This window comes from Anabrus simplex, chromosome 1, assembly GCF_040414725.1.
Source record: "Anabrus simplex isolate iqAnaSimp1 chromosome 1, ASM4041472v1, whole genome shotgun sequence".
Classification (NCBI taxonomy): domain Eukaryota; kingdom Metazoa; phylum Arthropoda; class Insecta; order Orthoptera; family Tettigoniidae; genus Anabrus; species Anabrus simplex.
The window spans coordinates 751,528,739-751,541,577 of NC_090265.1; the positions used below are offsets into that span (position 1 = coordinate 751,528,739).

Here is a 12,839-nt window from a genome sequence, read left to right on the forward strand (position 1 = left end):
TAGCTTTCCTCCGAAAAAATGTTGGCTGCAAATGACGGAGCATTTGATGGGTTTCCATGGAGTTCCATCTGAACTGAAATGCAGGAAAACGTTTATTATTATTATTATTATTATTATTATTATTATTATTATTATTATTATTATTATTATTATTATTATTATTATTGTTATTATTATAAATATACGGCATAGTCAAGGCACGTGCACATGGAAGGACATGAATGTAAACATACGAACCTGCTGCAATGCATACTTGAAATGAAATGTACTATTTCAAAGTGTACTTAAATGAACGTGTTCTTGACTTGGCAAACCTGGTATGTTTGAAATGTGCGATATGAAATGTGTGATTTAAGTCACAAATGAAATAGGGCACTGTACTTACTTGATTCTTCCCACAGCAGAAATCCACTTCCTGTGTCTGTCCGATTCCCATGGACGATCAGGAAATGTGTGAAATGTAATTCGTTTTCCATGGGTGTTTCTTTGTATTGTGGCAGTTCACTGCACATCATTTTCTATTTGATTTAGGCATGTTGATACACTTCTATCACAATTTCATACCACAGTTACACAGCCTGGACTGACGGTTCAAGACAAGATCACCGAAAAGTTACAGATTTCTTTCGCGAGAGGCGCTGAGGGTGGCCGTGTACGCTCCCTATAGAGTTTTTACTTTTTTCCGTGTTATTTTTCATTCCTATACTGCACATTACACATTCTAAAACCAACACGTTTTTGCTAAATTTCAGCATGTATACTAACATTCTGTGATCGAATTAGTATATGCTGTACTTCCTTAAAGGTGTCAATACAGTTTTGTTCGCATTACTTCATAAGTCATACATGTGCAACAATTGTTTAAATGCAATCTGAAATTGCATTAAATCTAGTAGGTAGGAACACTTTAAAATTTTCGCAAGTACATATTATGCGACTTCCACGATTTTGCGTGTCATCCTTGCGCAGGTGCCATGCTAATCTTCTCTGTATCGTTCCAATTTTAGTATATGTACGCCAAAGCGAGTACAAGTACATATTATGTAACTTCCATATCTTGTAGATATTCTTCGCACTGAAATAATACGGAATCCTTCGCTGACAGGCAACTCACTAAGGTGTAGAGTCTCAGCTGCTGCAGACCGACCTATACTGTTAATTGCATCCGTGCTACAAAAAAGAAGTAAAGACAGAGATTAGACATTCGACATCAGCATATCGCACATAAGCTATTTGCATCTCGACTACCTCTTTCTCCTCCACCTCAAACATACGAATAGTCATACTCTATTCCTCCAGAGGTAGGAGTAGGAGGAGGAGATCAGCGTCACGACCCCTAGGAATAAAGCATATGCATTAAGTCTTACACCATCTCCTTAGTCCCATGCGTAGCCGCCATCGTGTTCTGAGTTCAGCTTCCAACGTAACGCTCCTGTGAATAACGACGAGCTTCTTCATTGTTAATAATAGATACACTGATCATAGCTCCGACTTTAAACAGCGATCCAAAGTACAAACGTCAATCAATCAATCAATCAATCAATCAATCAATCAATCAATCAATCAATCAATCAATCAATCAATCAATCAATCAATCAATCAATCAATCAATCAATCAATCAATCAATCAATCAATCAATCAATCAATCAATCAATCAATCAATATATCAATCAATCAATCAATCGATCAATCAATCAATCGATCAATCAATCAATCAATCAATCAATCAATCAATCAATATTCTGAAGGCTCATGCCTTGTCGATGCAACCACTCTTTTCTTTCATTGGCTGTTCGTTTCAGTTCCATGTAATTGACACATTCTAACCTCTTCTTGATGTCGTCCAAATACTTCATCCTAGGTCTTCCTCTGCCTTTCTTTCCGAGCACTTTCCCTTCAATGTCCAATAAATTTTAATTTTCTGTTTTCCATTTCGTTTAAAATCTTCTCTCTTCTTTAACTTCCCTTAAGACTTCCAGGTTGGTTTTTCTTTCCGTCCAGCTCGTTCTGGTCATTTTCCGCCATATACACATTTCAGCAGCTTCAAGTCGATTCCTTTCTAATTTACCCAGAGTCCAACTCTCACTTCCATACTGAAGTGTACTCCATACAAATGATTTTGCAGAGGATTTTCTGACATCTATATTCATGTGTGTGCTGGTTAAAATGTTTTTCTTGCTCATAAATGCCTGTTTTGCCAATGCTATTCTTCTCTTTACTTTCAAGAAGCATGTATTATCCTCTGTTATCATACTACCAAGATAACAGAATTGTTTGACCTGATCAATTCTGACGTTATCAATTTTGATATTGGTTTTAATTTCTGCCATACTTGTCCGTACTACCATTACTTTCGTTTTCCGTTTGTTTGCTTTTAATTTCCATAGTTTAAGAGTGCCTGAGAGGACTTTCAGCATTCTATTCATTTCTTTTTCTGAGTCTGCAATTAATACGATGTCATCTGCAAATCTGATACAATGTATCCTTTCACCATTGATTTTTATTCCCTTTGTCTTCTCCTTCATGATCTGAATAGCTCCCTCAATGAACATATTAAATAAATACGGTGATAGGGGACAACCTTGTCTAACTCCTTCAATTGTATTTTTGATGAGTAGTATCACTTTATGTGAGATGACAATTATAATTCCTTGAAGTTATGTTTCATACTGATTATAAGAGATGGGGATTTATAATTTAGGGATTTATCCGGGACCGGAAGAGCAAACGGATGCACATTTTTTCCACACGCAGACCGGACAACGACCCGTAAGAGCGCGTGAATAAATGCACAGAAAGCCACATTCGCAATTTTTTGAAAGGTTAGTAACCCTTGCTGCTTCACATAATAGGTAGCTACGTGTCCAGGCTTGCAAGCCTGGCAAAGTACAAACGTATGCATACTTTTTCCACACGTAGACCGGACAATGACCCGTACGAGCGCGTGGCTAAATTCACAAAAATCTACATTAGCAAGTTTTTGCTAGGTTAGTAACCCTTGCTGCGTCACATAACACCTAGCTGCGCGTCCAGGCTTGCAAGCCTGGATGAAAGAGGAGAGACATCCTAATTCGAACACAAGTTCACATGAATTAAACGCACGCATTCAATGCGCAGTCATTTACTTAGCATGTCAGTTGCAATTCAGCTTGCGAGTTGAAAGGACGTGGTGTGCTGAGGGCGTGAAAAGTATAGGTATGTGCTAATATGGGAGTTTCAATTGATCAATACAGGTCTGATATAGACAGATGGCAGGGCAGATGGAAAGTGAAATCAACTCAAATTGTGAAAAATAGCTTCAACATCACGCAAATAGTATTTTAATTAGTGGTGGTGATGGTGCTACTAGTGACTGGTGTAGTGGAGCTAAATCCTGGCTCTGGGTTGTCATGGGAAGATATTGAAAAGCTCAAGCAGGTCATGCAAGAAAGCCAAGCGGAGAAGACCAAGGAAATGTTAACGGAACAAAAAATGAATTCTAGGATTTGAAGACCTTCATACAAACAGAACTTAAGGATATCAAAGAGAGCGTACTGCAGAACAAAAACGAGATAGATGAAATGAGGACGAAAGTCCTGGAGCTAGAATAAAGGCTAAGGAATCTCGAAGAAAAGGAAGGAAGGAAGATAGGAAGAGAAACACTAATCTACGGGCTGGTAGAAACAGAAAAAGAGAACTTTAATGATATGTTAGAGAGAATACTTTCCCTAATCAGGGAGAATTTGAAGGTCGAGTGTAACGAGAGTGATATCGATAGTGCCTTTTGATTAGGGAGGAATTTGGGAAGAAGACCAGTGAATGTACGTATGGCATCTAGTTTGAAGTCTTGAAAATTTTTGGAAAGTGCGAAGAGCTTGAAGGGCACAAAAATATTGATTAAAAAGAATTGGATCAAAGAGAAATGGAAAATATGCGAACATTACATTTTCATCAAGGGAAGGCACGGCATTCGGGGCTAAAAGCATTTATCCGTGGAAACAGGCTTATAACAGAGGGCGATTCTTGGAACAGGATATGGACTGTTAGTCAGCTACACGAGCTTGAGCATTGCTCTGATATGTCAGCTATACGGAAGGTCAGCGGTCTAGCGAGTGACGACAGTAGATCCGAGTCAGCAGCTGTGTGTGCCAATCAACAAAGCATGGACCGTGAATTGGATGACGCGGCGCTCGAAACCAGGTATCACCAATCCAGGAAATCAACTCAAGAAAGAGAGGTGGTCCCTAGGAGGCAAGACAACCCAGGGACAAAAGAAAAGAAACATAAGTCAGGGTTAAAAAATGGTTGACAAGGTCTGAGGAAGCTAGGTGTTTGGAAGAGGAAATAGTTAGCTTTCCAAGTGGATCCATTATACAGTTAGAGAAAGCACAAATGACGAGAAGTAAGGCCTTGGCGACATCAGATATACCCACGAACAAATAACTAGACTGGGTCGTGGGATTAATACAACGTAAATATCGAGGGTGAGAAAACTGGGAAATGATGAATTTAGAGATCGAATGCGAGATAGTGAGATTATTGGGATGGTGGAGACTTGGTTGCCGCCTGGCCGCAATGTACAAATACCCGGTTTTAAGGTCTGGAGTAGAACGAAACATAAAAGGAGTCTGAAAGGGCGTTACCCGGAAGGGATATCAGTGATCGTAAAAGACGAAATGTGCAAGCAGGTAGAGCTATGGGAATCGGGATGTGAGGAAATGATTTGGGTAAAAGTAAAGACAGGAAATCAGAGTGGGAGAGAGATTTTCATTGGTTTTGGTTACAACCATCCACCGGGGTTCCCGTTTGAGAAGAAAAACTTCTTTGAAATGTTGATTGATGTTTTAAACCAGATTAAATTAGGAAATGAAGATGCGGGAATAATTATAATAGGTGATTTCAGCGCAAGAGTTGGCGTAAATAATCCATTATACGATAGAGAAATTGATGAAATATTAATAGAAAGAAGGAGACGCAAAGACAAAGAGTGTAAAAAATAGAGAGAAATTACTGGAAATGTATGGATAGAGGAATTGTACATTTTGAATGGGGGCTGGTTGGGGGACAAATCAGGTAACTTAACATACATAGTCGAGTCAGGAGGGAGTGTTATAGACTTGGTTTTGGCATCTAGGGAGGCTTTAACTTATGTTAAGGACATTAAGGTAAAACATTGGACAACGTGTCATCATTTCCCAGTTGCTATTCGATTACTGAGAGACGAGGGTAAACAAAAAGGAAAACAGCATTTTAACTATAAACAGAGAAAATGAGTAAGATACAGGTGGAGTGAGGAATATGGAGACGAATTTAGGGGCTACTATAGGGGAAAACTTTTGAAATTTTGAAGATAGGTATTGAGTATTTATGATAGAGGTATTAACATAGATGGAGCAATAAGAATGGTTGAAAGATCAATAGAAGTAACTGGTAAAAAATGGCTGTGAGTAAGAGAAGGCAATATAAACAAAACGTATAGTATACTGATGTGTGTAAAGAAAAGGAAAATCAAGTGATGAAGGCATTGAAAATGTACCGAAATGAGGGATCTCAGGATTTACGCGCAGATTTTTGTAAAAAGAGGAAGGAATACCAAGATTTAAATGAGCGAGAATAAAAGGAACTGGCAGGCCAAAGAGGCAAAATCATTGCGTAAGTACTGTAAAGGAAATGAAACTAAGAAAGTATGGAAAAGAATTAGTACGATATGTAAAGATTATAAAAGCTGTAATGAAGTAAGCATATGCGATGAGGAGTGGTTAACGTATTTTAAGGGGTTATTAGGGGGTTAAGACACATGGGAAAGGAAGAAAAATGAGACTGGTATACTGAGGTATGTAAAGATTACTCTGCCTGTACTAGACGATATAATAACCACAGATGAGGTAATAGATACATTGAAAAACGGAAAGGGAGGAAAATCAGGTGCTGCCAATGGAATTACGTATGAATTTTGGAAAGAGATAGGAGATAACAGCCAGATGCTAGAAATAATAACTCAAATATTTAACAAAATATTTGATGGCAGAAGAATTCCAAGAAGGATTAATTTTCCCGATATATAAAAGAAAGGGGAAAGATCGAACACGAATAACTATAGGGGTAATACGTTGTTGGATACACTCAGTAAGATTTACACCGGTATTTTAGCAAAAATAATTATGAAATGGGCAGAAGATTACTTTATACTCTCAGTGTACCAATCAGGATTTAGGAAAGGTATGAGCACTACAGATAATATATTTATAATTAAAACAGTAATAGATAAATACATAAGGGTCCCAAGAATTAACCTGTGAGGAGTCCATGTGTTTTTTGTCATCACATGGCTCTGGGCAAACGGGAGTGAAATGCGTCGTTGCTTGTCATCTGCAACTATAACGTATTGGGTTCAGCAAGAGAACACAACTTAGTCTCTTTCACTCCAACTCCCGCATGTAACCTACAAGAGGTGTCCCTGTTAAACCGAGCAACCCAGTGGAAGGTTGGGTGACCAATCCCAGCGGGAAACTGAGTCGGTGAGCCGATCAGTGTTGGTGGCTTCAAGGCTTACAACCTTGATAGTTTAAAACCCGTTACCTTTTATATAACCACCATCACGACTCTCGTAATACTCGAAACATGAAGACAACGAATATTCAGAAATGCACCCCAGGTGGTAAACAATCCACCCCCGCACAGTCTCGGGCAAGCAGGTCATTGGATTTTGGGGAATCTGCACCTTCATGCTTCCCACTTCTATTAAATTCTGCTAAACGACAACCAAAGAGAAACATCGAGTACTTTGCTACAATAAACATAAATTCCCTGCTGAAGGTAGGTAAGCTCAAACAAACGCTTGACGTGCTGGAAAAGTACGAAGTTATGATAGCAGAGACTCCGTTTACCGATGGGGATACAATAGAGTCCGAAGTGTACAGAATCTACAAGGGGAAACCTGGTGAAAGAGTTATCAAGACACTTTCACAATTTGGTACTTGGTTTGCGGTACACCACAAGATGGTTGACCATATTTTAGATTTCACTTCACCTAACGGAAGGACCTCCTCGTTATCCTTCAGGTCTCGTAATAGAGCATATACAATCGTAAATTGCCACTCACCCACGAATGACAAAAACCGTTCAAACCTGGAAAATGTAGAACAATGCTGGGCCACCTTAGAAGAAACTCTAGATAAGATCCCTTCTCACCATTCCATCGTACTAATGGAAGACTTCAATGCACAAGTCGGTAAGGAGTGGAAGTACCGGAAGATAGTAGGCCATTATCCAGCTCATAAGAGAACAAACAGAAATGGAGAACGTCTCATTGAACTCTGTGACAAGTACAACTTAATCCTGAAATCAACAACTTTCAAACGTCTACCTAGAAAAGCCAAAATCTGGAAGGGTCCAAATCCTATGCTTGGTGAATTCCAGTTAGATCATGTTGCTATAGCACGGCAACATCATATAGACATACAGAATGTCAAGGTATTACGAGGAGCCAACATAGACTCTGATCACTACCTTTCACTGGTCAAGATTAATATGCCACCCTTTAGGAAAACACCAAATCCCCAAAGTACTCATAAGATAACCAGGTTCAACAATGTGCGACTGCGCGATGAGGATTGTGATTTTCAGGATACACTCAGGAAGAATACAGAGAAAGAGGGATGGCCTGCCTTACAAAAGGCTTTGCTGGATGCCGCTCAAAAAACTATCCCTGTCTCATCAACCAAAGGCAAACACCCATGGTGGAGTACAGAGTGTGATGAGGTTGTAGAAGAAGTGCGTAAAACCTGAACCAGGTGGAACCGACATAAAACTGAAGCCAATTTTGAAGCCTTCCTCATGCAAAGAAAAGCTACAGCTAACACCATCCGCAATGCCAAGAGAAATTACCTCAGGAGCCTACTGCAACAGGCTGAATATAATTTTCAGAGAAACAACTCAGGAGACCTGTACAAAGACCTTAAGAAGCAAACGACCCAGTACACAGCTCCTACCCTCATCCTCCACGGGCCAGATGGAAAACCTCAACTGAACAATAAAGACTGCACCAAAACTCTTGCAGATTATTTCCATGAGCTGCTAAATGTGGAGGAACCTGAAACAAAGCTTATTTTCCATGAGCCTTCACACAGGAACCCCGATTCTCAACCACCTACGAGAGAAGAAATAATGGACATCATCGGTGGTCGCAAAAACAACAAGGCTTCAGGTGAAGACGGCACAGTTGCCGAGATGTGGAAACATGCAGATGACCAGTCTTTGCAGAGCATCCATCAAATCATAAAGGACATATGGACAACAGAGTCCCTACCTGAAGGATGGACGTCTGCCGTGATTCATCCCCTCCACAAGAAGGGAAGTAAGACAGACCTCAACAATTATAGAGGTGTTTCCTTGTTACAAATTACCTACAAGATCCTCTCTGTAGCCCTGCTCAATAGTCACCACACAGCTAGACTCACAGTTAGGTGAATACCAAGCTGGTTTCCGTAAGACTAGATCTTGTCCAGAACAGATACAGAATCTTAAGACAGTTCTCAATTACAAAAGCCGAGGTGGACATCCCTGGGTGGTGGTCTTAGTAGATTTTCAGAAAGCTTATGACACTGTGGATAGAGACACACTTTTCTCCATACTATGGGAACTTGGTCTGGATGGGAAGACCCTACGATTAGTTCAAGCTGCTCTGAGGAACACGACGTCCAAGGTCAGATTCAGAGGTGAACTCTCTGAAAGCTTTCCAATCAAAACAGGAGTTAGACAGGGTGATGATCTCCCCTGCATTCTCTTCAACTGTGTCCTGGAAAAGATCAGTCGTGTAAAGCGCATTTTTTCGGTTCTGAACACGAAGTTTTCAACTCTAAGTGATGTCAATATTATGGTAGACAATTAAAAGTCTCTAGCGTTCAAATCAATACGCTCGAAATATTACAATTTGAAATTAAGTGTTCCAAACACCAAAAAACAAATGGCGCGTTACGCATCATCTCACACGCTAACATCTTTGATTCTGCGGCAACTCAGCATCAAGAACTCTAAGTAGCTTTATAAAGTTACGTCCCTATCAATAAGGCACATGGCTTAAGCCTTACACCATCTCCCTGGTATTATCAGTACAATGTGTAGCTGCTATGTCCCAATGAATAAAGCAAAAGTATTAAACCTTAACCATCTTCGTGTAAAGCGCAAACATTTTCGGTTCTGAACACAAAGTTTTAATCTCTAAGTGATGTCAACATTACAGTAGACAATTGAAAGTCTCTATAGTACAAATCTATAAGCTCGAAATATTACAATCAAAAATTCAGTGTTCCGAACACCAAAAACCAATAGTGATTTACGCAGCAGCTCACATGCTAGCATCTTTGACTCTGCAACCACTCAGCTTCAAGAACATTAGTAGCTTTTTAAACTTATGTCGCTATCAATACAGCATATGTATTAATTCTTGCACCATCTCCCTAGTACTATCAGCACAATGTGTGGAAAGTTAACATATGGGTACTTTGAAGACTGATAGCCTTACCGTTATGGTTCATATAAGTAATATGTTAGTATATTTCTCATAAAATCGAGCCTTCTGCGTCGGCTGATACTTTGATACAGAATGTACCTGCAACTGTTTAGAAGTTAACACTTTGCCACTTTAAAGGCCTTGCCGTTATTGTTCATATATGCAATATGTTGACATATTTATAATGAAATCGAGCCTCGTGCGTCGATCGACACCTTGATATCGGGTGTATCTGCAATTGTTTAAAAGTTAACATTTTAGCACTTTAAAGTTACGCCCATATAAATAAAGCATCCGCATTGAGCCTTATAACCACCATCTTGTTCCAATCGTTGCCAAGTTGTACTTCCTCTTAAAACAATAATCACCACAACTTGTGTGTGTGTTTTCACACTTTCCGTAGCCCTTGTCTTCCTTTATTCGATATCTTCATTTTCGGGGTGTCGGACCCTTTCTACATTCCCTCTCTGATTAGTGTTATATATAGAGAGAGGATGGTTGCCTAGTTGTAATTCCTCTCTCTCTGTGTGGGTTGAATACGTTAGAATAACTCTTACGGTATCCCTTGCCTGTCGTAAGAATCGACTAAAAGAGCACCGAGGGGCTATGAACTTTGGAGCGTGGGTTGTCGATCAGAGTCCAGGAATTAATTCTATTTACTTGTGTTAGGCTCCTCAATTTCATCTATCCTATTCGACGTACCTTGGTAAATACTTGTTCTTTTCCGACCTCGACGCCATTATGTTTACGAGAGCTAGGGAGCCTTTAATTTTCACGCCTTTCGTAGCCTTGTCTTTCTTTGGCCGATACCTTGCGCGGTCGCTCAGTTCCAAGACCTAAGGCCGCCTTTCTCCTTTTTGTCCTTTTGCCAGGCAAACGAGAAGGAAGGGAGGTAGTCATACGCTACTATGTCCATGAGGAGGAGCTCTTTTTGCCAGACAAATGAGGAGGAGGTAGTCATACGCTACTAAGTCTTGAGGAGGAGGAGTAGCCTTTTGCCTGGTAAATGAGGAACAGGAAGAGGAGGTAGTCATACGCTACTAAGTCCATGAGGAGGAGGTGGAAGAATGTCTGAACAGTCGCTTAGCTTCGTATCTCAAAGATGCTTCCCAATATTATACCCCCCCATGTATTAAGTACATGTATTACATCTTACACCAACTCCGTAGTCCCATGCCGCCATCTTGCGCTAAGCTCAGTTCCAAGCCCCCTGATCGTGCCTTCCAATGTTACACCCATGTGAATAAAGCATATGTATTACGCCTTACCCCATATTCCTAGTCCTATGTGCAGCCATCATCTTGTTCCAAGCTCAGTTCCAAAAGCCCCTAAACCATGTCTGGTCTTGTCTGGTTAAGTTGAACCTGGGATCGAATCTAAAACTTGAGACTGTAGCGCCCTTGTAAGGTTAAGCTTGGCGTCAATGCGTGCCAATTAGGTGAAGCTAACACTCATGACCATAATCACGTTGGTAGTTAGGTTATTCTGGCATTCTTGGGTATCAAACTAGGGTCTGTAAAACAAACGCCCTTAAGCCCACGGTGGAATAGAGGACCTGTGAGGTTAAGCTTGGAGTCGAATACGTACCTGTTAAGTTAAGCTTACACTCTTGACTATAATCACGCTAACAGTTCGGTTCAGCTTGCACTTTTTGGCATAAACTTGAGTCCTAGACCCTTGAGAGTAGAGGAGCAGGGAAAGTTCTGGACCAAAACGTCAGCATCTTTTCTGCTACGTCAGCACCCGAGGTCATTGATCCCGGCCAAGGTCATTGACCCCATGTTTTGAACTGCTGCTATGTTGACAGACCCTAACCTCACAGTTGCTATCCTGGGGGACGGAATTTAAAATCCTGTGCTTTTCGACAGCTGTCACATCGTAATCACGTGCACTTGTTTTCCCGCGGAGTTTGAACAAGTAAACATAGATTACCTCAGTGCTAGCATCTTGACAGACACTAACGTCACTGTTACCACCTTGTGCACGTAGTGGTGCGACGGGAATTATCCACGCCGCGTAATTTGAGGAGATAGCCAGTTGACCTAACTACAGGCAAGCTGCCCTTGTCGACATCCCGAACTGCCCTTCTCGACATACTACCATTATAGAGAACATAGTTTTAAAGCAAGCTGCCCTTATCAACATACCACCATCTGAAAACAAGGTGCCTTTCTCAACATACTACCATCTTAGAGCAAGCTGCCCTCTCTGACATACTTCTACCTTATAACCAGCAACCCTTCTCGTCATACTACTGCCTTATAGCAAGCTCCCCTTCTCGACATACTACCATCTTAGAGAACATAATTTTAAAGCAAGCTGCCCTTTTTGAAACTCTTAGCCCCTATCCGTATTGCCATCATCTTAACTACATTGTCCGCTTAATTTGAAAATGTAACAGGTGTTAAGATAACAGCTTGTTCTTCCTCATCCTCACGGTCTCAGTCCGGAGGAAGTTAGATATAGCTACTATTTTGGCTTCCGACATCGTTTTCGTGCAAGCTGCCCTTCTCGACACGACCATTTCCGACATAGTTTTAAAGGGAACTGCCCTGCTTGACACGGTCCCTTCCCGTCCCCATTTCGGAGAGACGATTAAGCAAGCTGACCTTGAGGACATAGTTCCTTCCCGATAATCCGTATAGCAAAAGGGCAAAAGGGCTCCTCATCCGTAGGTACAAAGGGCGAAAGGGCTCCTCTTCCTCATGGGTATGGCAAAAGAAAAAAAGGGCTCCTCCTCCTCCTCATCCATATGGCGAAAGAGCAAAAGGGCCCCTCCTCATCCGTATGGCAAAAGGGCAACTCCTCCTCCTCCTCCTCACAGTTATTGAGGTTAGCTCGATCCCTCCTCCTACGGACAGATGCCTTCCTGCGCTAATAGAATTGAACGTCGCATCACAAAAATTTAGTGCCTATATACTTACGTTATTAAACTGGTGTAGCGTTGTCCTCTTGTTCCCGTTGAGTACGATTTTACCTTTTTCGATTGAAGAAGGAGCGGTAGGAGGAGGATGCGGTAAGGATATATCCATCTTTCTTGTGCTACCGGCTCAGATCGTTAAAAGATCATGGTCGCTGGCTGCGCGGTTTGGGTTACGTAGCTATCAGCATACATTCGGGAAATAGTGGGTTCGAACACGGCTGTTAGCAGTCCTGAGTATAGTTTCAAATTTTTACACCAGTAAAATGCTGGAGGGTGTACCTTAGCGTAGCTGTAGAGTAATAATAATCATTCTGTAAAGTAGAATTGCCATTGTAACACCAAGCGAACTGGCTACACGGTTAGGGCATGCTATGAAATTAAGAGGGAGGGGGAAGAACTAATGTCGTCAGTGGATTTATGAGGTT

The 12,839-nt window shown here is 40.9% G+C and overlaps 1 non-coding gene across 1 annotated transcript; it reads right to left on the bottom strand.

The window, feature by feature from the left end:
* Positions 1 to 924: 924 nt before the first annotated feature.
* LOC136859312 (U6 spliceosomal RNA) lies at positions 925 to 1,030 on the bottom strand. Its single transcript, XR_010858958.1, has one exon. It is a non-coding gene; the product is annotated as a U6 spliceosomal RNA (small nuclear RNA).
* Positions 1,031 to 12,839: the final 11,809 nt, after the last annotated feature.